The sequence below is a fragment of the Anser cygnoides genome, chromosome 2 (assembly GCF_040182565.1).
Source record: "Anser cygnoides isolate HZ-2024a breed goose chromosome 2, Taihu_goose_T2T_genome, whole genome shotgun sequence".
Lineage (NCBI taxonomy): Eukaryota > Metazoa > Chordata > Aves > Anseriformes > Anatidae > Anser > Anser cygnoides.
This window is the reverse complement of record NC_089874.1, coordinates 126,655,200-126,680,009: the sequence shown is the minus strand read 5'-3', so window position 1 is coordinate 126,680,009 and position 24,810 is coordinate 126,655,200. Positions and strand designations below refer to the sequence as shown.

Here is a 24,810-nt window from a genome sequence, read left to right as displayed (position 1 = left end):
CACTCTCATTTCACTTTCTGTTTTCATGGCCTTTCTCTATTTCTCTCTTCCTCTATTGAGGCCCTCTGATTTTCTAATTTTAAATAAGAGTTTGGATGCCGCATTGAAAACATCTTCCTCTTTCTAGGCTTTGAGGAAATGTGTGTCCAACCACAAAATGCTATTGTTATTATTATCTTTTTCATCCTGTGGAGTCAGTGAGGTTCAGACTGTGGGCTGGACATCTGTGAAGTTTCCTGTTTCACAAATCAGGACCAGCACCTCTAAATCCTTCCAAAAAAACACCAAACTCTTTCAATCCTAGGGCAAGACATATGAGAGCGCCTCTGACCTGTTCTGGTTTTGGCTAACGATGAGAGACGAAGTGGAAGACATGGTTATCAACTGGAGCCTGTTGTTTGGTGACGACGAGATGGGGCTGACTGAGCAGACGGTAGAGTCACCGTGGACAAGCTTTGTGTGAGCAGTTATCAACATCTCCTGCAGCACCATGCAGCTCCTTTCCCATCTTGCCTTCTTTCCCTTTTGTTTTTTCATCCATACATGCCTGGTTGTGGCAGGGCATACATAGTTCAGAGCTGGCAGTGGGTGTATAGCTTTAATTCTGCACTTGTTTGTGGAAGGCTTCAGACAGTTTTTGTGAATGTTTTGTATTTCTCATCCTAGCCTGGATGCTTTGGTTACTTCCTGTCACTCTTCAGTCACCACAGCAAAATATAACAGATTAATCTTTGGCTTCTGAAGAGACATGAAGCCCCAGTGTATTCAACAGAATCCTAATGATCTGTGATCTTGGGTGCTGTTAAAATAAAGAAACAATTGCATGGTTTTTACTTTTGTGCCCATTGCCTCTCATCCTATTGCTGGGCACCGCTGAGAAGAGTCTGTCCCTATCCTCTTGACAATGTCCCTTCAGATATTTAATATATACACATGGATCAGATCTGTCCTCAGCCTTCTCTTCTCCTGGCTGAACAGGCCCAGCTACTTCAACCTTTCCTCATATGAGAGATGCTCCAGACCCTCAGTCATTTTAGTAACCCTCCTCTGGACTCACTCCAGGAACTCCATGTCTCCCAGCTACTGGGGAGCCCAGAACTGGACACAGTAATCACCAGGGCTGAGTAAATGAGGAGGATCTCCTCCAGCCTGATGGCAGTGTTCTTCCTAATGTACTCCAGGATACCACTGGATATGGGGAGCTCTACAGTCTCAGAGAATATCCTATTTCTTGCTCATCCTCATGAATGCTATGTGGCCTGTTTACACACTCCTGTAAGTCCTTGACCTGGTGACATAACTCATCAACAACACCGCCACACCTTCGGCAGAAGAGATGACTGTCAGCCCCAGCTTCACAGAGAAGCAACCCTGCAACCTGAGGCCTGCGGAGCTGCATCCACTGTCAGAAGGTCTGTCTGGGTGGACGACTGACACAGCTGACACAGCAATTCCAACAGCTGCTGGGGAACGAGCTCTGTGGCATGTCGAAACCATACCTGAGAGAGTGTGCGCTACTAAGACCAGAGGCGAAGGGGTCTTCTTGCCCCCTTCTGAGTGAACTGGTGCACAAACTGCTCCTTGATTAGCTGCACTTAGATGGTCATAAAACAGTGCCTGGTTGCTGGGTTGTGTGTGTTTCACATCTCCCACTCAGCCAGTGGAAAGGCCCTCCTTAGAGGACGGGCCCTCCCTGCGTGCCCTCCTGCCATGGCTGTCTGCTCTGGCTGAGGCAATCCTTAGGGCCGCTTTTTGTCCCTGTGGGGGTGGCCACTGTTCCTCCTGGCCCTGCCCACGCCTTGTCATCTGCTCCTGGGAGAGCTGTGGCTCCCTCCTCTGCTGGGGTTTCCCTGGTACTGGAACCCACCCAGTGCACTGTAATCCCTCACTGCGCTATGGGCCGAGCCAGCACCAGAGCTGATTGCCTCAGTGAGTGACTTAAAGATTTCAGCAAACAAAATTAAACCCATAGATACGCAGAGCTTAGGGAGTAAACGCATGGTGGGCAACTGAAAGGCCACTCTGATGACAATCAGAGAATCAACAATCTGTTGATTTTGTAGATAGATACCTGCGAACTGTTAGGTAAAAGCTTTTCTCCTGCTGGGCAATAGCTTGACATTTCCACTGTGCTGTAGCTATGTGCGCCCTTTAACAGGTGATGCCGGTGGAGCAGATTTATCACAAGTATCCCATGTCCCACTATTTTTAATTATTTTAAAAACTCTGTATATGCAAGTGTAGATCCATCCATTTTTCCTTGAACGTCAGTCATTACGGCTTATATATGCGTGATTTCAGGAATGTGCAAAAATGAGACAACAATCTCATGAGATGACAAATCTCTTTGGCATTGCAGAGAGATGCAGGAACACTACCACAAAGAGCAACAAAATTCTGTGATATCTGGTCCTGTTGTATGGTGTCTGTGGGCTGTGTTTGTACAGGTTCATCTCTGTAAAGAGTGGAAAGGTTTGAAAGCAGTGACAACTTGGTCCATCTCCTCTGGCACAGCAGAGAAGTATGGGGGACAAAAAAGACTGTTAAAAAGGTAAAGATAAAGATTACAATGAATCAGTGTGTTGAGGAAGATATAGCTGGAAGCTTTGGCAAGATACTTGGAGCAGTAGTATTCGTTGTTGTGTTTCTTTTTTTAACAGTCTTCTACTACAAGGCAGGAAAATGATATACATGTATGTTTTCCAAATGGAGTGGGATTAATTTTAAATTACGTATTTGTCTGTGATAGTGAAGTTTGCACTCACTGACTGAGATGCATCCCAGTCCTGTTTTGTGATCAGGTGGTGGTTTTCCTCCTTCTGACTATTACTTTATGATTGGAAAATAGTAAGTGTAGTGCTGCAGATACAAGAGGTTAGAGGGACAGACCTGACTGTGAACAATCTCTTTATAAATAGAAAAATAAGACCAGAATTCCTAACACACTTAAATTCAAATGATGGCAGAATATAAGGAAATATACAGGATTTTAAGGCAGCCAGCAGCTCACAGTCCTGTGCTTGCAGCACAACTCTAAATGGAAGTGTAAGTTTGAGGACCATTGAACAGTGTTCCTCTCCCCAATGAATCACAATTACAGTAACACCTGGATTAATAAATTTGTGCTGATTCATCTGGGAAATTCACCTTGTTTAATAGCCCTCAAATTTCTAAATAAAGTTGTTTATCTGTGGCAGGATGAACAACTTTGTCCCAAGCTGGGCTGCAGAGCTTGTAGAAAGACTTCTTCAAGACCATTTGAAGGACTTTTCCAGTAACTGTGAAGTGCAGTGCTGCCCTTGTACAGGCTGCTCATGTTTCTCAAGTTCTGCAGTTTCATTACCCGCAAATAACCTCATTAGGTTTACAGCATAATTCTAACATAGTAAGATTGAGATTTTGAACAAGCTTTCAGCTCAGAAAATACCTCATATATAGAAATATGAGAGTTACAGCAGCTAGACTGTCTCTGAGGGATTACCAAATATCTAATTTATGTCTCACGCATGGCAGTGCTTGAGTCATACTGCTTAGGGATGTTTTGCTGATACATATGTGTTATTTCAATATTTTTCCATCTTTTGCCATTTTGTGCCTGATGGGTCACCCTTTGTAGAGTTTAATATTCCCTGTTGCTGTAAAGGTTGATTTCAGTCTCACACGTAAAACTGGCTGTAGCTAAATTTACCTGATTTGTGCCACTTTGCCAAGACTTCACAGTCCTCTCTTGTTGCTTTTCAATATTCAGACAGATACTGTTAGCTCTTGGATTATTTCTTCCTGAAATGCAGTCTTACATCTTTAGGAGAGAGAAGCATGGAGATAGATTTCCATTGCTTCTACCAATTTGCAGACTGGAATCTAATTCCCATTGGAAGTTAAGCAACAAAGCATCCATACAGCATCCATACATGAGATCTTGCATCTGCCATGCTCTGTGTGGGAGGAGGGTAAGGACAGGGCACAGGAAGGGTTGCGCAGCTACCTGCTGTGTGTCAGGCAGGGCAAGAGGTGGGAAACAGCATCGTTGTCCCATTAGTCCCCGTCCTGACATTTGGAATGTGTTTTACTGTCCTGCCATCGTCTCTGACATTAAATGACAGAAAAACTGTGCAAAGAGTAGAAATGTCTTCATCCACTCAGGCAAGGATGTGCAAACAACACTGAAAAAAAAAACAAAAAACAACAACAACAAAAACCACTGTAAAAGCTGAGGCTGGTTGTTTCAGAGTCTTCTGAACTTCAGCTGAAACTCTCCACACCAAAAATCTGACAAACTGCACAAGTAGTTGCATGTATCCTAAATAGTTAATCAGTACATGCAGATTATCTTTTTTATTGAAAGTTACAAATAATTTAAATGCATTTTTACAATTACTGGTGAAGTTCCATTTTCCCACCATTTCTACCTCTTTTAGACATATGTGGTTCTGAATAGATTCAAACCTCTACAAGATTCCCTTGTATTTGTGTTTAAATGATGCCCACCTAGCATTATTTATGCAGTAAATTCCCTGCTTATTCTGCACAAATAAGACATGTCAAGAACAAACAGGCTCTGCATCAGTGATAAATGGCACTCTACAGGATCTAGGACCATGTATCATTGGGGTTTGTTGATTATTCAGGTGACATACGGTAGTGAGAGTGATTAACGCTGTACTGCTCAAATTCATCAGTGAATAAAAGCATTACATTACCGTGTTTCAGGCTGAAACAAGCTACTAAATCAGACTCTTGCAAGACAGCGAACATTCACTTTTCCTAAGTACTAAATAAACCTTGCATCTTTAGGTTAGAGGAAATTGGACAGATGAAGAAATTGTAACCAATGCTATCCCTGTAATTTTGAAAGGTGTTAGATTTTTAAAGAAGACTCCTAAAATTCACCAAGCTTTATGTCCGATTGTGAGCATGAAGGCAGTGAAGCTATGTATAGCTTTGAGAAAACATTGTGAAAATTATATTTTTGAGAAGATTCTTTAACTGACTTTTGAAAGAAATTAGAATGTTGGAAGGCAGAAAGGAATGGAAAACCAATGCCTGTAGTTTTCCAAGTATATTTGGGAAAGGAAAAAATTGAACCTTATCAAGCACTAGAAATATGAAACCAGAAAAGTTGTGCAGTGTATGCATGAAAGGAATAGCTTACTCTTCCATTGTGGATTTTTCACTTCTACACTGGTGAAAAATCAACAAGAGCCTGCCTGGCTGAACTGGACTGATGAAGTTAGGCACCTCATTCACCATTTATTAACCCAAATTCCAGTTCCTTCAGCAGCCAATATGAAAGAGTCATCAGAGCATTGTTTTTTTTCCTGCAGTTTACTGTGTACACTGAAAAACTACATTACAGCTCAGGGTAGGAAAGTGTCATGGATTTTTTGGAGAAATTTAAGGCCTATTACCATGTGAACAGTCCGATGTTAAAAATGGTCTTGCTATGTACTTTAGAAAGGCAGGAAATCTACTTTCCAGATTTAAATGCTTGTGCATAGGGTGCTTTGAGAGAGCTCAGGAGAGCAACTGTCACTTTCCTGACATTTTAAAGAAGGCACCTGAGACCATTCTAGGAAATTCTGAAATATATATGTTTTCTTCTCCCTAAGAAATGTGAGAATCTGACATATTTAACAGACATGCATATATACACTGCTAATGAAAAACTTCAGAACTAATAAAAATCTTTCTGAACTAGCTTTTCTGTGGCATGTGTGACATCTACTGAATGCAAGACAGTGATGATATGAAAGTTTCATTGGCACACATTTGGGCTGACCTACATATAATCATTGTGCCTTCCTTACAGATGAAGCAACGTCCTAAACAATTGACAACAAATCCTTTAGGTCACACTGGCTCATCAGCTGGTAGAAAGTGTGAGCAATAGCAGAAAACTGGCAAGCATATCTCACCTGGTTTTTCAAAGGGTGGAAAACTAATTGCTTCCCAAAAGTTTAGTGGATATATAGTATATATAGTTTTTTTTGTTTGTTTGTTTTTTTCCTATCTCAGAACAACAAACTATTTAAAAAATACATAACTTACAGTTACAAAGCCTATCTTGGCCCTGACTGAGCCAAGTAGCTAGGAAAATAAGGAATGCCTTCACTTCAATTCAAAAGATTGAAGGGAAATATAACAGCAGTCTTCAAGCTGTTATACAGCTGAGATTCATGCTGCAGAGTGAATAAATCTTTCTAATGAGAGGAATGGATAAGCATGGGATGAGTGACATGGAAAACATGGTAGTTCCATCTCTGGAGGCTTTTAAGATGAGGTTAGCCATGTATCTCTTGGGAGTGGTTTTTAGTACAGCTGATCTTGCTTTACACATGCGGTGGGGCACAGCAGATACCTGAGCTCTGGTGTTCCTGCTCAGACAAATCTGTCTCCACGTTTATCCGGTGTGATTCAGAATCGCTGCCTGTGGTGCAGCAATGATGCATCAGGTCTTGCGAATTCAGGTCCAGTCCTGAGATGGTTTCCAGTACTGCAGGGCTCTACCAACAGTATTAGAAGTGTAAACATGGTTTATCAGGCACAGGGGAGGCCTGAACACAGGTTTCCCACATCCCAGGTGATTAGTCTAATCAGCAGGATAGACAAATAGCTGCCTTCTCTATGATGTATATAGTTATTTGCACAAAACTGCTCAATTAAGGATCACTACTCCATTATAACCAAGCAGTTAGGACGCTAACTCAGGCAGATGAATTTCCTAAGTCTTGGGCCCTCTAACCATGATTTGTGCTGAACAGAAATCCTACCCTGAACGCAAGTAGCCATCCTCATAAAGGGTGTTTTCATGCAAAAATTGAGAAAAGCATTGGCGTCAATGTCTTGAAAATTTCTCACAATTTTATTTCTTTGAAAAAGCCTGTGCCCTTTCTGTACATCTAATTTCAATCTTGATTATCTCCTACACATTTGCTACTGTTACATTTCCAGCTCTCCAGAAGGCAAGCTGGCGAGGTTCTCCCCTTCTGGTTAACAATGATCACTTCCCAACCTTCATGACATAGATTGTAACTCCACATTTGGGATGGAAAGAGCTGTGCTTCCCAATAGCTGCTTCTTACAGGGTAACAGAGTTTTAAATTAAATCTCTGCACCTAGCTTTCATATATTAAATGAAAGAAAAGCTCCTATGAATCAAGCCCCCACTAAGAAAATAAGATGTTGGAGCCATTATCGGCCTTTCTGGTACCTTGTCAGGCTTGCAATTTCTTTAGCTTTGCCTTGGGGATTGCTTGGTTTCGATTTACAAGTACTCCTGTCCCTGTGCTTGTTTCTCTTCTTCTGCTCTCCCTGGTAGGTTACAGAGAGAATCTTTAGACCACTATTGGCAAAATAATACATGCTAGGTCTCTTTTCCAAGGTCTGAAACTTGTCCCAGTCCAGTGCTGGCATGTCTCACTAACTTGCAAAAAAAATCTGCTCCTGTCGCTTTTCCTTAATTGGATATTATCCAGATTTCATCAGGCTCCTAGTTTTGCCCAAATTATGTTTGTCTGGTCCTGCCACCAGTAATCTGATCTACACCATCAGGTAATTTTGTCCACCTATGACTGTTAAAAGAGCCTGGGATCTGGTTCTGGCTCTGTTCCCATTGAAAATTTCCATTCAATTCAATAGCAGCGGGATGAGACCATTTGTTTGCAAATCGAGGAAAGACTTTAAAGAGTGATATCTCTTCCTAAATACATTGGAGATATTTGGAAAAAAAAATAATAATAATAAAAAAAATCTGCTGATTATTTTTGTGCTAGGATGGCTGAAATGTGAGCTAGATTAGGAGCAATCCAGTTAGCATTTTAAAAAAAGCCAAAAATTGCAGTCTAAATGCCAAAGATGCAACTTTAGCCCACTATTAATTAATGTACAAATGAGTTATGACATAACAAGTTACTGCTATAAATAGCCTGTACAAAAAAGAGTGTCAATGCATAAATGTTGCAAACCATTTTTAGGGTGGCTAACTGCACACTCTTTTGTCTGCAGGAGCATCGGACGAGGCAGCAAAGGCTGGTCAGAGTGCCAGAGGGCTGGTGTCCCAGCAGCAGGCTGCATGGGTGCTGAGGGATGCTGAATGTGCACCCAGAGCAAGGCTCGCCACCGTGGCTAACAGGTAACACAGGTAACAGAGACACAACAACAGTGCCTTTCTTTTAACTGCTCTAGGATGTAGATAGGAACAAATTACTTTCTGTTGCTGAGCATAAAAGTTTTCAAGGCACTTTTTTCTTTCTTTCTTTTTTTTTTTTTTTTTCCTCCCTCCATGACAGACTAAAGAACTCATTGGTGCTGTAATGAAAGGCAGACTGCGTTCCCTGTCATGTCAAGAACGCTGCATTGGGAAAGTCGACATGATTTCATGGCTAATGATTCACTCGCTAATATCAATGTGGGCTGCAGTGAGGATAACCAAGTTGAGCTGTCTTAGATCAAATGATTCAATTAGGCCAGCTGTCCCTATTTGTCATGGCTCAACTCGCTTTCAAATTACCTTTCCAAAGTGTGTACGTGCCTTAGCATAGAACTTAACAGCTCGACTGTTTTACAAAACAGGGATATTTAGGCATGATGATAAGGGGAAAGAAAGACATCCCTTTTCATCTGCGCTGAATATTTTCCTTAGCAGCTACAGTATGTATTTGCCAGGGTAAACTTTAAACATCGCAGTCAAACGTGAATCACTTGACTCTCCTGACAACGCTCTTTTGGATTTCTAGACTGTCTTTGGGCAGATTAATGAAAAAGAAAAGAAAACCTAATGGGGTGCGCATGTGCACAAGGGCAACTGATACAAACAGGAGCAAAGGGTTCATAGAAACCAATAAATAAGTGCATAGTCCCTCAGATGGATCCTATGGACATAAAGCCAAAGTCAATAATGGCAAATGATCAATCATACGATGTCAAGTTAAGAGCTGTTCTGCAGTGCGTTGGTTATCTCGGTTAACCTACTGATTCGCTGACATGTTCTCTGTGGGAGAAGCAGCCTGCTGTCCATGGGCAGCAGCCCTCGATGCCACAGCGGTGAGCGCTTTGCAGGGACAAACTGGAGCTGGTGGTTGGCAGTATCAGTGTGCAGAGCCGGGGCTGAATAGGCGTGGAAATTGAATTACCCTTGGTGGTGGTCCCTGCAGTGTAGGACAAGGAAGCTTTTCCTGCTGAGGCTGATGCAGAAAGGAAGCAGCGGCTGTGCTTGCAGAGCTTTCACCTAAAGGCATCAATTCCCTCCTTAGCACTGCCGAGGTGGTAAATGGGTGGAAGAACCACCTGGATGTACCTGAAACAGATGAAAGTTATTACAAACATACTATCACAGCTGTTAATAAAGTATCACATATTTCCTGTAGTTGGATTTGGCTGATAATTTGGGCTTTCTCACTTTAAATATTTTAATAAGATTCCAGTGGTGTCTGAAAATTTTCCCCTGCTGTCTCTATAGCTTGTTTTGCACTATCTATATTTATTTTGCCTAAGCTCTCTCTGGCAATCATACCAAGTTGGAAAATAGCAGTAGTATTTACTAGAAAAATAAGACAGTTTTTCCCTGCTCTGCACTGAATATCTTGTAATTGTTAAATAGCTTGTAATGCTATTGAACAAAATATACTATTGGTTTGGAAAAATTCTATAATAGCGAAGTATTTTCCATTTATCTAAGAGGAACAGTTAAAACTGGAGCAGGCTGAACTTTGGTTCTGAAAATTGTGTGAAGGCCTGTCTTTTTATCACCCACATCTGTAACTGAAAATAGAAACATCAAGTTAAAAAGTGTTATGGAAATACTAAAAATCAGAACATTCTGAGCAGTTCTGTTTGGAATTTGTTCATCTTCCGATGGGTTATGCTGATAACTAGTGCTCTGTGGAGTCCTTTGAACTGATTGGTAGGAAACACTAGGCATGCAAAGAATATGCTAATTCGATGCTATTAAGCAGAGATACAATAAATCCTCATTTGAGTTGTACAGCCCAGAACAGCTCTCTGGGTCCTTTTGTTCAGAGCCACAGTTAGGGTTATGGACTGCTGAAGTTTCTGTCCTGGTGCAGAGTTAGGAGTCAGTGAAGCAGTGAAGTCTCCGAGTCTCCAGCACTGGTCCTTGAAGATGCTTGTGGCAATTAAGATGTATATATCTAAAACTTTTTTATACAGAGTTCCAGAGGTTTTTTTTTTTTTCCCCTTAATTTCTTTCTTTTTATTTATTTTTTCCCAGAAGCCTGAGGAAATGCCAGCTTCAAACCAGTATAACTCAGCAGGGTTATGAGAGAGTAGGTGGAGCACTACTCTCCTGCCTGCCCTAGCATAGATGTGCTGCTAGTTTGTATTCAAACCCAAATAGTTCTCTGGTGCAGTCTTGCAAATTTTCTCTTCCTCATTCCTGTTTGTTTATTTCAGTGGGAAGGCGGAATCAACACAGATTGTCCTCTGGAATCAAGGGAACTTCAGACTTTTTAAGTCACAGACTTAAAGCAATCAGCAACATTTTTCAAGGACAGCATGTGAGACTAAACTGAATTTGCCTGGGCTGCGATTTCCACACAGTAATAATGTATGGGTGGCTACTTTCATTCTCTGCCTCCTCTCTCCCGTTTCTAGTTCTGCTCAACGACAATATAATGATCAGTACAATGTATTTGTCCCCTCTTTATTTTGAGGAAAACTTGCCACCAGGATACCACCGTCGACTTACATGTCGAAGAAACACATAGGAGCTCTGCTCCCCAGACCCTCCTGGTGCTCAGCAAAAAAGAAAACCTTTCCTCAGACAAAGCATACCATGTGTGTGAGACATACCCCGAGATAATTGTCCTGCAGTTTCAGAATGGCTTGCAAAGTTCATGGCACAAAGGGTCTACAATGCCTAAACTGGCCTTCTGCTCCCGTAAAATATATGCGTCTAAGTGTGTAAAACTTACAAATCTACTTATGCAGCCTGGCCCCTACATAGCCAGTACTAAAGAGAGTCCAATATACAACAATGCTATATTAGTTGAATGCAAAATATTAACTCACAAGAAGTAGAATGTAGTTTGCCTGCTGTCTAAATTAATAAACACAGGTAAACAGATTTACCAACCTTATGCCTGGTATTTATATTTTTTAATTAATTCAGTTAATCAAAAATATGATGTGTTTTGCAGTTAGCAGTCTCTGGCTTTGACTGCAAGAGACATAGCTATGGGTGGGAAGGCTGTGGAGCTGAAGAAAATGAAAGATTGGGTGTGGGCTCTAGTGGAACACTTTTTCAAAGGGGAGAAGAACCTGTATGAGTACAGTCAGGAAATGTGTCCTGACCAAACCGTCATGTTTGTTTTTTTTTTCTTTTTTTTCTGTTTGCTAGGTTTTCAGCTTTCTTATTCCTGATATATAAATCTTAGCAATGAAGTAGGATCTAAAGAAAATGACACCTTCCTTCCCGAGAATTTAAAATGCAAAGACTGCAAAATAGATTTGGGACTATGTTAACAAATTTCCTTGGGCTTTGCCTTGAAAAATACCATTCAGGGCTTATATTTCATCCTCCCTCCATTTTCCTTTTTCATTTTAAATATCACTTTGGGTTGGGAGTGTGTGTGTGGAGGAGGAGGGAAAGGGGCATTTCTAGACTACAGGCTCTGCTCACTTGGAATAATGTTTGTTTGCATGAGTAAACCAGCTAAAGTGGCTATCACTGAAGTCATAACTGGGAGATGAAACCAGTTGGGACTATTCCCATGTGAAGTGAGTCAGGTTGCTGAATCAGGACCATGTGTGAATTTTGCTGTGTCCCAAAGGTATTTTTTGCATCACTTTAGAAAAACTGTACATCTAGAGCACCAGGCAACAAAAGCCTGGGAATCTGAAGTTCAGGGGGACATAATATCCTTTTGGCTTTTCCCTCTCACCTTTCTCTCAATTTGCCTTCCTGCACTGTGGCTACAAATAGTGATTTTTTTTTAAATTCTAGGCTTTTAGCAGTTTGATATTTTTGTTCTACTTTTGCCCAAATATATGGTACTTCTAATTTTTATTTTATTCTTTTTGAATCTAAGCATCCTCCTTTGTGCCTAGTTTTATCATAGAGACAGCAAAGAATTACCACGTGTTAATTGTATTCATTATGCGCCATGTATTTTATCTTCTTCTACAACAAAACCAAACTGGAGGGTGTAAAAACAGAAAAAATATGAGAACTGTAAAGACATTAAATGCATAAAAAGGACCAACTAATGTGTGTCAGCTCAGCCAGATGCCCAAGGCTAAATCTCTTGATGTGAGATGGTGATTCAGCTGTCAAGGTGCCTGAGTAGACTTGTGGTCATCATAATGATTGGCTATGGATTTTTGATTTTTTATTTTTTTATTATTTTTAGAAAGGCAATAAACAGGAAAGGTCAAAGTTATTCAAATGAACCAACAGCCCATTTTGGTGAAAATATAGCAGGGCTCGTTAACTCAATTCACATCTTTTGTGTCAGTTTTCTAACATACCATACATCTGGAAAAATGCAGTGATTTGTAAAAGACATAATGTGCCTCTTTCCCCCAAAGGTTTTGTTTACTGTATGTAATAAAATAGGATACAGTTTTCCAAGGAGATGGGATCTGATAATTTGTTTAGATATAATATGAAAGTATCAGTCTGTGAAATGAACAACATAAAAAGTAAGCAAATGCTTGAGATGTGTCAGCTAACAAAATGGCAAGTTCCAAAGTGTGCATTCAAGTGAAAATAAAAGTCTTCAGCTATATATATATATATTACTTAAAATCAGTCTCTCCAGAGGGTGTCTAATATTTTGATGTTGATTGACATTACTGAGGTTGCATTTTACTGTGGCAGAGACCTTCCTACTCTAGGCAAAATTTACCTCCAGTCAGCTGAAAATCTAAATAACGAACATATAACTCAGGTTTTCAGGTATCACAAAGTATCAACTATGAAAGCTCTGCTCATAATTCTCATAAGAACATGCACACCAAATCAGACCAAAGGTTCCCATCTAGCTTGACGTGTTGTTGATGTTGTTGGCTAGTACTGAAAGTCTGGGTAAACCATGTAGAATTGTCTTAATCTGGAGTAGAGGTTACATCATATTCAACTCTTGGTTTTCACCTCAATACATTTTCCTTCATAATTCTTTGTTGCAGTTCAGATTAGCAGTCTTTAGTTTTGAAATATATAGCATATGTGTCAGAAGTTTGTGATTCAACCCCCACTCTTTCCCTTTAGCTTGTGCAGGTGCTCTCAGTCATTAAAAGCAACTGTTTGTTGGAGTATGCTTTTGCAAACTGTCAGGAAACAAATGACATTTGTGAAAAGCAGGTTTTACTTTTCTCCTCACAAATTGGAGACAAATATGTTTAAGAAGTGGTCCAGCTAAATATATATGAATTATGCCTTATCTATGTCAAGACCTTACACTGGCCCCAATTGCAATTGGCTTTCTTGCTGTACTTTTGCCTCCATACCCAATGTGATTTTAAGCCAAACAAATTAGGTGCTTTATTCTTTGTAATTAATCCTCGTTGGAACAAATGGTTTCACCTGACAGTGAGTTGCTTTGCTCTGTGGTCATACCGGCCCATTTCAAGGTTCTCCGAGTGGCACCCCACCCATAACTGCTATCCTTCTGAGTGAAGCCAGCCTTGGCAGATGGCATTCGTATGGCTCGGCTTTAGGCTCCTTGTGTAATACAGAGATTAGGAGCTAGCTTCTCTAGGTTCACTATAAATTCAGCCTCCAGAAGGTGATTTAAGGTTAACTTAGACTAACATACATACCCAGGTTGCTACTTGCAATGAGACAGTGTGAATACCTCCACTGCAGCCTCAAGTCATATTACTGGGTGCCCTACGAAAACGTAGAGACGCATCTTTCCCCTCATTGATCTCAAATGACTGCTGCTTGTATTCACGAGAATTATGAGCAGAGCTTTCATAGTTTGTCATGTGGATGGCTTGACAAGAGCTGAAAACCAGTGTGAGTAAAATAAATGAGCTTTGGTGCCAAGTTAGGAAAGCTCCTGAGATTTCTCTCAGATACTGGACTTGCACTAAGGTCACTGAGATGGTTCTTTCATCGGAGACTAGAGCGGTGAGAAGCTGATCTGAGTGTGGCTATGATGACTAACATATGACTAACTGGAGAAGCAAAATGGACATAGTTTAGTTTCATTAAATTGGTACAACCAGTGTAAATAGGCTACATCAGTGTAAATTCCTCGTGCATATGCAGCTTGGAATTGAAAACCACCTGAAGAAAGCAGCAGGATAATTGAATATCAATTTACTGTATCAGAAAGCTTTGATATAGCTAGAGTAAACTGTTTAACCTTTAAAAAAAATAAAATTGGGTAATGTAGAAGGTAAAAAAAAGAACAGATTTTCCTTGCAAAAGGTGCAAGTAGGCTATTTGCCGAAGGCCTAAACCATTCACTGAGTGTTCAGCTGCATTTTAACTCTAGCTCTCAAGAGCTCAAGGCAGCCCAAGCAGTGAATGCTGTGACTGCAAGGGGTTAACAGACAATTTATGTAAAGTCTTAGTATTCTGCAAAACGAAATGTGCATGTGAAATGGAAAAAAAAAAAGGAAAAGATTATATTTGTCAGCTGTGCTACCATATGTTGCTCTGGCGGAAGCACAGCAAAATGGTGACAATTTCTATTTTATTGAATGAGGATCTGTGTTGATTTCCATTATTTGAGAGCTTCTCTGGACAAACAGAGGTATCTTCATTATCACATAAAACTGTGCTCACCAGTAACCTAGCATATCCATGGCTACAGGGTGACCTGGGATCTCGGTCTCCTTGAAAATAAAATATCAGAGAATCAGCTCAATCCATCTGCATATTTTAATGGATTTAGCCCTTGGAGGGCATGGGGGAATAGTCTTGTGAAAAGATAAGTGGCAGATACAGGAAATACAGACAAATTTGAAGCTCTTTAAAATCTGAGGAGAACTTATCTCATCAGCATGATTAAAACAAGTGTGTGTAAAGGCTTTGGTGGTTGCTGACTACTCTCAGCCATCTGGTCATGCTGGGAGGCAAGGCTTCATGGTTTGGGCACAGAGCTGCACAAACATAACTAAATTTCTCTTGGACATAGCCTGATATGTTTGCTTGGCTCCACTGTGTCATGTGGGCTTACTTGTTAGGGTTTTGCAGAGTAAGGGGTATCTGTGCCATTCCTTTTTTCATGTTATAGAGATGTCCCAGAAGATGTTATTCGTTATTCTAGGATCACAGCATTCTCTCAAGATTTTTCTCAGCATGCCAGGACCTCAAGGTGTGAGTTGCAGCGAGCTGGGTGCTAAGTGTTGCTGAGCATCAGGGGCTCTCCTTGACTCCATGTGCTCTGCGGGTGCAGTGTCTCTGCTGGCCATATGTCAAATGCAAGGCATAACAAAATAGTTCCATGGGGCACTAGAAATGATGCTCATTTACCTTCAGGACAGCAAAAGTTAAGATTTTATTGTCTCTCCTGCTAATGTTACTAAGCACCCCTTGAGTGTCTCTCCTTCCAGCGACCACAAAGCTTTTTTAAGCTCTCCATATCAACCCTGCCTCTGAAGTGGCACCATCATTTACTGGCTAATGACACCACTGGGTATTACAGTACATATATTTTGCCTCAGCAAAGACATCAAGCTGGTTTCAGCTACCTGAACACCCATCCCAGGAAGGTGGAGGAGTGCCTTACTGCTATAGCATGAAGTGCACCACCACGAACAGCCCAGTTGTGTCTGTGTGGTACTGCACCTAACCTTTAACCCTTGTTAAAAACACAGCTAGGCAATACGCAGGCAGGGATTGCTTTTGCTTCACCAGTTTTGGCTTTCCAGAGCAGCAACCAAGCCCTGAGTGTCTCATCCCCACTTTAGTGTGCTGTGGTATGTGGCCCAGGCTCGAGAGGCCCCAGCAGGAATGGCTGGGTTGTGTCCTCTGGGTGCTGGCGTGCAACATACTTGGAGAGAAGTGCATGTTTTTTTTCCACAGGTAAGGTTGGCAGCACATGGTTCTTGGTCAGGCTGCAAAGTAAAGTGTAGACGTGAGGGTTTCTTTCCTCGAATGTCACCTGGGGGAATTAAACAGTTCAAATCATCTTGATTTTCTTACATGCCCAAGCAGAAAAGGGATTTGGATGCATAACCTGAGCATTCACTGCCTTAATGGGCGGGTAGGTAGGTAGGACAAATATTTGCTAGATATGGATGGTTATTTGCTAACAGATGTGTTAATAGACCATTTGATAGGGAGGGGTAAATTTCTGCTTCAATTTCAGGCCATTCCATCTCTTAAAAGGAAATAAAATCCATTGATTTGCTACCCTCTCCCCTTCCGTTTTGCAACAGACAGATTTTGGACTGCAGATCCTTTCTGTGATTCCAGACACCAAATCAACACAGCTGCATGACACCAGGGTGAGCTGTGAAGCTGCTGAAGAGCCACATTTTGGAAGAAGCAGAAAAGTAAAATCTTGATTCCTTGCAGTAACTTGTATGGAGGTGCGTTTGCTTGAGTATTGCTGCATATCATCTGATTAAGGCCATTTAAGCTGCTTTGCAATTTTTATGGTTATAGCATGCTTTTTTAACCTATAGTGGTTGCTGTTTGTAAGGCCTTTCTGCCTTGCACAGTTATGGCATTTTTAGTGAGTGATATTTCTCTTTTTGACAGTGGTTGAGAAGCCAGTGACTGTGATTTGCTTTTAGCTCACTTGGCCCAAAAGGTGACACATGCACAGTGTTCGCCACCGCAGTAAAGAAGTTCTTGTGTCTTGTGTCTTAACTTTGCAACTCTCTTTTGGTTTTATGCACTAAATCGTCTATGCTGTGCAGTGAGTTAACTACCTTGCACTGAGCAATCATGGAGCAAGCTTGCATAGGTTAAGCTTTTTTCCCCCTAAATCCTATTATTTAGTTCTGTGGGCAATATATAGTGTTTTAATAAAGTGATCGTCCTTCATTGAAAAAATAATAAAATTATTTTTCATTCCAGCAGAAGGCACACCTTGCTACTTGTCCTTTTAATTGCCTTTCTGAGGACACATTTAATTTATGTTGTTTCTTTTTAGTATTTTGAGCTTGGAAGAGAATAAATGAGGACATTGCTGTTGCTTACTATCACTATCACTTGCTGGTAAAGAGAATAATATTTTTTCATTGTTTCTGTCCTATTTTTTTTTTCAGTCTTGGTATTTGCTTTCTGAGTGCTGTTGTACATAAAAAAAAAAGTTCAAAGTAATAAGTTCACACTATGCTTAAGTTTTGGAAAAAAAGTAGCTTTCCTGAAATGGAAACATAAACTCATAAAATTTAGTAGTTGGCACTACTCATAACTATTTCTCAGACAATATAGTTTACAGGACCTCTTAAAGAGTTGAAAAGCTGGCTTTCCTTTTAATCATACTCTTTGATCTTAAAGTGAAACCTGGACAAATAACTTGTCTTTTACCGAACTAACTGAGCTGATCTGTAAGTAAAATGACCTCCTAAGCTACATACGTTAGCTAGAATATTTTCGGTGTCTAGGTTTTCATTAAGGAAGGTAATATATGACGGATGTCATCTTCAGTATGTATCTCTGAACAGGTCTCTCCATACATCACTGTGCATGCGCTGTTGATTGCAAGTCTATGTCATGACTGCTGTCTATAAAACAGAATAAATTAATCATTTATTTAAGATACATGTTTTACTGCAATTTGTCTGTCATTTACATACAGTTCTCCTTATAAATGTAAACATATTAAAACTTAAACTTGAAACTATGACAGCATATGTTTAGACATAACTTCCAATAATCTATTTAAATAACTCAGTATGAGTAAAACTTGAGCAACACATCTTTAAAGTAAGTCAGACTGCTAAACTGGGAGAAATCATTAGTTCTGTCTGAAAATAAAGTGGAAAAAAATCCTGAAATATTTTCTAACTACAAATCATCAATCCTGTTTATAATAAATCAGTTATTTTGAAATGTAAAATAGTATTGATATTTTATGCACCTTATTTAAAAGAAATCAATTTAACTACTATAAAACTGCAACGTTAATTTTCTGCATTGTTAACTGAATTTTGATATCCACCCAAAAACACTCTGGCATGAATGTGAATAAAGACACAATCTAGTAAATAGGAAAGGTGGTTTAACGTAGTGTTTCATAATAGAATAAAAACAAAGACAATATAAGTACAATAAGCAATATAATTGCTTTCACCACTATGTTATTCTGAAGAGAAATTCCAAATTTATTGTAAAAGTGACTTTAGAGCATATTTATTTTCAGCTAATGGCTGCCAAAAGGTGAGTCAAAATTTTCAAAAGAAAAAAAAAGTAAAATTGAAAGAGGCAGCTCCCACTGGAGTTTCCTTATTGTGTTTGGAGTGAAGTTCTTGAGTGTCACCATGTTTGTGCTTTGAGCAAAAACTTTGAAACTTGTGATGGAAGTATCTCATCTCCTGTTAGAATGTCATTCCCATGTTCATGCCCTTGAGAGAAGATTTTGCTGTTCCCATATCTGTTGTTAGCTGGTTGGACAGAGTTCTGTACACAGGTATGGAGACTGACCCTTCTTATTCATTTGGCAAACACTCTGAAAGCGCATCATGGAATTTGCTTCAGATTTTTGGGGGGGAGGAAGTTTGCCTAGAAGCTTCAAAAATAATAATAAAAAAATCCTCACAAATTTAAATAATGTTATTAACATTGCAAAGTAGAATTTTGAATGTCAAAATTGAAGTTGTCTCTGGCAAGCTGTGGCACCTTCAAAGGCATGCATTAATATGCCATCTTTTATTATATGAATCACTTTCTTCCCTTGGGTTTCATCTCATGCCCAGGTCAGATCTACTTTTTGTCCCGTGGCAAGATTCACTGTGTAAGTGGAGTGGTTTGTAAGTAGTATGATGGTATTTGCCTTAGTCAAATGTAGAGAAATCTTGAGAAGAGTTATGAGAAAAATGATTACCAACTGATAGAACTGTGTTGATAAATGTAAAGTCATACACACTGCAAAGAATAGTAAAAACTACATATTTGAATATCCACACTCAAATTGTAACAGATTAATGAAAATTCCACTTTAATATCTGTTATTGACATACTATTATAGTGGAAGAAAATGGAGGTGCTTATAAGTAATTTTAAGAGAAAAAAAAGGGAAAACATTGTAAAACTACATATAAATATATATCACTTGATGCATTTTACCGTAAAAGGTAATAGATGAGCCTTATTACAAAAAAGATCTAAGAGATGAATATAAGGTCTTGGGAAAAATGACGAAAATGTTGAGGTGCACATCAGACTTCTATCTGATGAGATGAGGGATGCCCGGGTTTGCTCAGAGAGGGTGAATGGAAGAATCATAGAATGGTTTGGGTTGGAAGGTGCCTTAAAGATCACCTAGTTGAACCCCCCTGCCATGGGCACGGACACCTCTCACCAGACCAGGTTGCTCAAAGCCCCATCCAGCCTGGCCTTGAACAATTCCAGGGATGGGACTTCCACATTATTAAGAAAATACATTAGATATATGTGAGTCAGGAATGATTGAGAGAAGGTGATCCATATATTCACATTTTCCTTTCTTCAAAATAGCAAAAAAAGTTTAGCAAATTTAAAAGTGATACATTTACATGTGACATGAGGGAATTCTCTGCCTCACTCACAGCTGATCTACATGCAAGATATTAGTAAGTGTAAGAATTTAAGATTTTGGATGAATCATGTTTATCGATATGAAGAGTCATAGTTATATTAAGGATGTAAGCACCTTTTTGAGAGAGAGAAAACTCATGTTTTATGACATGAATCAGCTCTAGCTCCAAATTTAATGGACTTTAAAAATCAACTTCCTTGAAATATTACATTCCTATCCGGTTCACTGTAGAGTGCTCTGCTCACTTCCTGAAACTCTTTCAGAGTCCTTTTTATGACGGCCTCCTTGGCTGAGATATTGGACGCGTCCAGTCCAGACCTGGGTCCTATTCCAGTCTTCTTGCAGAATCACATATAGAAAGGGGATTCAAGCATAGGAACTGAGTCCAGATATGTCATAGCAAAGGCTGCCTAAGCCTAGAGAATCGTTAACTGATTCCTATCCAAGCACTCACTTGTAATTTTATTTTGTGATTTCGAGATGGTATGTACCAAACTTAAGAATCGATGTAAAATAAATCTATGGGTTTTCGGGATAGTATTTGAGTGGTGCACCTAGTTTATCATTTTTAAAGTATTTTGTACTAGAGTCAAATCTCTGTAAGGGTTTTCTACTCTTGAACAAAAGAAAGGCAATATTAAATGATCCTTCCAACTTTGCTTTGTACATGTAGAAACAGCACAGATTTGGTACAGTTTACTTTCTGCAATGTTAATGTTGCTCTAATTGGGGACCAACTAACCTGAGGAGATGTCCATATGGCATCTCTATGGAAGCTGAGGATGGCAGATTCAGTGCATCATTGTATCTGATAGCCCAAGCCTTGTAACATTTATTTGGTATCAGGAATCCAGCCTAAGAGGTTGGTTGAATGCTATAACTCACTGAGTTGAAACGAGTATGGATAATCTACATGGGACAGCACAATAGTTGAAACACAGGGCTGAAAGATGCCTTAAGAGACCAGCTAGCACAACTGGTTGCTCTGACAGAGGACCCAGTATAGCTTAGCAAGCTCATATGTATTGCACGCATATCTAAAGGTGAGGCAGCTTCACCTGTATATCTACAGATGAGACAGCTTTATTTGTAATGCTGCATTTGGTTCCCGCACTAGCCAAAATGATAAGTGGGCACTGTGGGGCTGCTAAGAGGACTGAGAGGAGAAATTAGTAGACAAGCTTGCTGGAAACCCTCTAGAGCCTGGAAAAACACTAAAAGAATACCTTCAGGAATATGTTAATCTCTGGAGAAAGCTATGGCTGAGGCCACTTAAATCACCAGTTTAGATAAGGATAAGCAGGCATTTTTGCTGAAGTTATTTTGGGAAGATTTTCCTTGTATGTATGAAATGTCTTTCCTTCTGTTATAACATGTGTATATAGTTCAGCACTTGTTTGTATAATTCCCTGTACATATTTAGCCTGTAGTGTTTTATGTTAGACTTAAGAATAAACTTGTTTTGTCATTTTCCACTCACCTTCTGTCTGCTATTTATAACTGTATGGAACAGTAATTAAGGAGAGAACGAAACAGCCTAATGTGATCGCCCTTGAAACAGTATTTTGTAATGTAAGGAAGAATAAGAGAACTCACTCAGTTTGTGGGCAAAAATAAAAACTTGCTGACATATTTTTCATCTCATTTTTCTTCACAAGTGAAATAATTGAATTCTTAGATTACTCTCTAAAAAATTTAGGGTGTAAAGGGATAAAACCTGATGTGCTGAGTATGGGTTACTGTCAAAGGAGTTACTGTTCCTTTCTTGAGCCAAGTACCATTTGACAGTTTTAAAATAAAGCTTACAAATCATTTATGGGAAAATGCACAAATATGTTATCATGAGAAAAGTGTTGCGTGTTTCAGAAAATGCGAAAATGACAGGGGAAAATCCTGACTGATAATTTCATGCATTTGACATCTTCATAATGGACCATGTCAAAGTCCCAGGAAGGGGAATGCAAAAAGATTATATACTTTTCCACTGTAGTAAAGCAGTCAGATCCCTACTGTGTGTGTTGTTCATCTTTCCTTGTATTGTTTTTTGTTTGCTTGTTTGTTTTGTTTTCTTTTGTTTTTGGTAATGCTCACATTCACAGAGTGATTAGGATATGCTGGAACTGCTGCTGCCTAAAAATCTATCATTATGGATTATGATAGAAAGAATTTGAATGTCTTTCAAAGCTGTTCTGTTCTATTCTGTTCAGGTTCTTTACCACACCCAGTGCTACGGTATCTGAGTTTTCCCCTAGAGCATTAAATAACATGAGCAGAATCTGTCACATGTGGTTTGTTCTCCTAGTATAAATGCAAGGTTAGGTCAAAATGTTCTTCAGCTTTCATAGTTAGATGTGCCCAGTAAATATGAGCTAATATACATGTGCCAATTTTTGGAGTGTTCTTGAACTTTTGTATTGCATCACTCTTTAAGTGTTGTTTTTTTTTTTAATTTATTTAATTCTTTTTACCTGTTTGATACATATTAAACTGCTATCTGGCATTCAAAAAGTTGTTTTGAATTGTGACATTGGATCAAACGTGTGAGTGCCTTGGACAGTCAAAACTTCCAAACACATGACAAATGCAAATTTACTTTCTTTTCTAAATTAAAGAATTGCAAGCATCTCCTCAGTAAGTTGTTAACATGTAAGCTTGTACACTTGTGGAGCAAGGGGCATTTTTTTGGAGAGATTATGTGTATGAAAGATTCTTGGTTCTGAATGCTTGATTACAACACAGGAAAAACAAGGAATTTAGACTTAAGAAAAATTAGGACTTAATGAACCCCTGCAAGACTGTGACCTTCAAGACTGGTGGAAGATGTCAGAAAATAAGCTATGGGTGTAGGCAGGAACCAGGAAGGCACAGGAAGTTGCTCAGCTTGATGGCTTTTAATCAGTATGTACTACTTATGGATTGCATTTGGAAATCACACTATTTTTGAGTGTCAGGGTCTACTCTGTATCAGCTGTCATTATTGGCTAATGGTAATATTTGATAATCATGTTGGAATCTTATAGATTTTGACAAACATTAACTGTTGGCTTTGTTATGGCAACATGACTACTACTCCAGCCAATTGATGTGTGAATTTGCCCAGTAACTTCTCACTTTATCACACAGTCAGGTTCAGACTCTATCTCCTAGTACTAACAGAGCAAGCATTTTGATGGCACACTGAAATCTCTGCAACTGTGATATGCTATATTCTTAGAGCCTCCCAGATTGTTAACTGCCTCATCCGATTCTTTAAGAATAGCTTTTGAACACTGTTTTGTAGGCAGTTATACCACGTCCTTCATCTTATGTCTTTAGATGAATATCTTGTGCCAGTATGAGTTTGTACGCCTAGCACTTTCTATGCCCTTTCTAGTTTTTGTGATCACTTTATGAGGAAAACTTTGTTTTTGCTTTTAGTACTGGGAGGTCAATCTTAATTTTGCATGTGCTTAGAATGATGATAATGTGTTTAGCTCCAGTATCTATTTTGAAATTTACTCTGACTGGTTATTTCCATTTTCACAAAACCAATCTGTTATAGAATCTTGCTTTGATCAACAGACCCAACAAAGACCTCTGTTTTGGTATCAACATCATCCGAGCTTTGCCTTGTTGTGGTGCACTCATGAATATGTTTCCTTTTTATGTGTCTTTGCAACTTGTGCTGAGATTGACACACTTTGGCAAAATTTTATTGGAGATATGAGACAGCCCCCCCCTTACTCTGCATGCTTTTGTGTCTTGTTATGATTGCCTCCATATGGTGAACAAAGAACTTGAAACTCAGCCCAGTAATGTATAGTACTGGCTACCTAAATGTGTTCAGCCTAGTTAGATCAAAACTTATGGAGACTCAGTGATAACTGTAACATTGAAGGTTATTTTAGTCAAGCTAAGAGGTAGCATGCAAGAGAAAGCTGCTGAGATCTCAGGCAATGGTTTGACAGCTCAGTCATCAGGTTCTTTTGCATTTACTGCCATTGAATGATACCTCTTCAGTACCCTTGGAGAACATGATTGTTTCCAGAGGACTAAGTGAATGGGAGGACAGCAGAGACCCAAGGAGTTAAGTGGAGAAAGTAGGGACTGGTACAGCAAAACAGTAAGAGACCTTCAGATGGGTGTTCATGGTTGTTTATGATCTCATTTGCACAAACAGATAAGTCTAACATGACTGGTTTTTACTTCTTGTTGCAGAATGAATTTATGTTTCTCAATAGTCTGCTTTGGGGCTGAGCATAAGAGTTTGTAGCTTCTCTTTTTTTTTTTCTTTTTTTTTTCGATGTGTGTGTGTGTGTGTTAATGCTGAGCCTTTTTCTATTGATACAACTGAACTTCTACTCTGAAATAAGCTCACTACAGTTCAAAGACCACAATTAAATATATTTTCCAAAGCTCAAATTTGGTGAAAACTTTAAGAACTATATGACTAATTATTTTTGATGGAAAAGATGAGCACAATTTACAATGTTTTTGGATTACAAATGTTACAGCAGTTTGCTGAGGCCAGAGGACATAATCACAAAATTAACAAGAAAATAGCTGTACAAGCAAGTGAAGTTGTTAATTAGACTTCATTATATACCATAAGTTATAACTTATAACATAAGTTAAAGGATATATCTGACCTGTTGAGTGGGATGAGATACCAAACCAAATGCAAACTTCTGACATTTTCTGATAAGGTAAAAACTGTAGGAGTGGATAATCCTGTTATAGGCACCATGCGTAATAATGAACAACAGGTACCTACTTATTGAAAGGGGAAAATAAAATTGTTTTGAATTTTGATGATGCAAATTTCCCTGTCTACTTACTGAGTTCAGTTAAGCAGTAATTAGAGAACTTTTCCTTTAAATCAATGGATGCTAGTAGTTTATGCAGAAGTTGTTGTGTTAACATCTGACAAAACTCAATTGTTCTGTTATTTGTGTAGTTGCTCTATGACCTTTTCCTTTCTATGCTTCTTCTCAAGCTACTTATTTCATTGAGATAATACATTCTTAAGGGCAGGGACCTTTTGTATTGTTCTGAGAAATATTTTGCATCGTTTCTGTACAGAAGTAGTGTAGTACATGTAAAAAATGAGCTATAGATGTTTTTGACTTTTTTTATCATTGTAGCATCCCTCAGATCCTCTAAGCAG

The 24,810-nt window shown here is 39.3% G+C and overlaps 1 long non-coding RNA gene across 5 annotated transcripts in view; it reads left to right on the top strand.

Annotated features, from left to right (window-relative positions):
- The window catches only part of LOC125182550 (uncharacterized), a 77,544-nt gene that overhangs the window by 20,003 nt on the left and 32,731 nt on the right, over positions 1–24,810 (top strand). The window contains exons 2-3 of one of the 5 annotated variants that reach the window (XR_010829705.1): positions 8,005–8,140; positions 16,354–16,506. This is a non-coding gene — a long non-coding RNA (uncharacterized lncRNA). Of the gene's footprint in view, positions 1–8,004; positions 8,141–10,410; positions 11,093–16,353; positions 16,507–24,810 lie in introns of those variants that run through there. The other 4 variants (XR_007162565.2, XR_007162567.2, XR_007162566.2 and 1 more) reach the window with 4 other exon arrangements.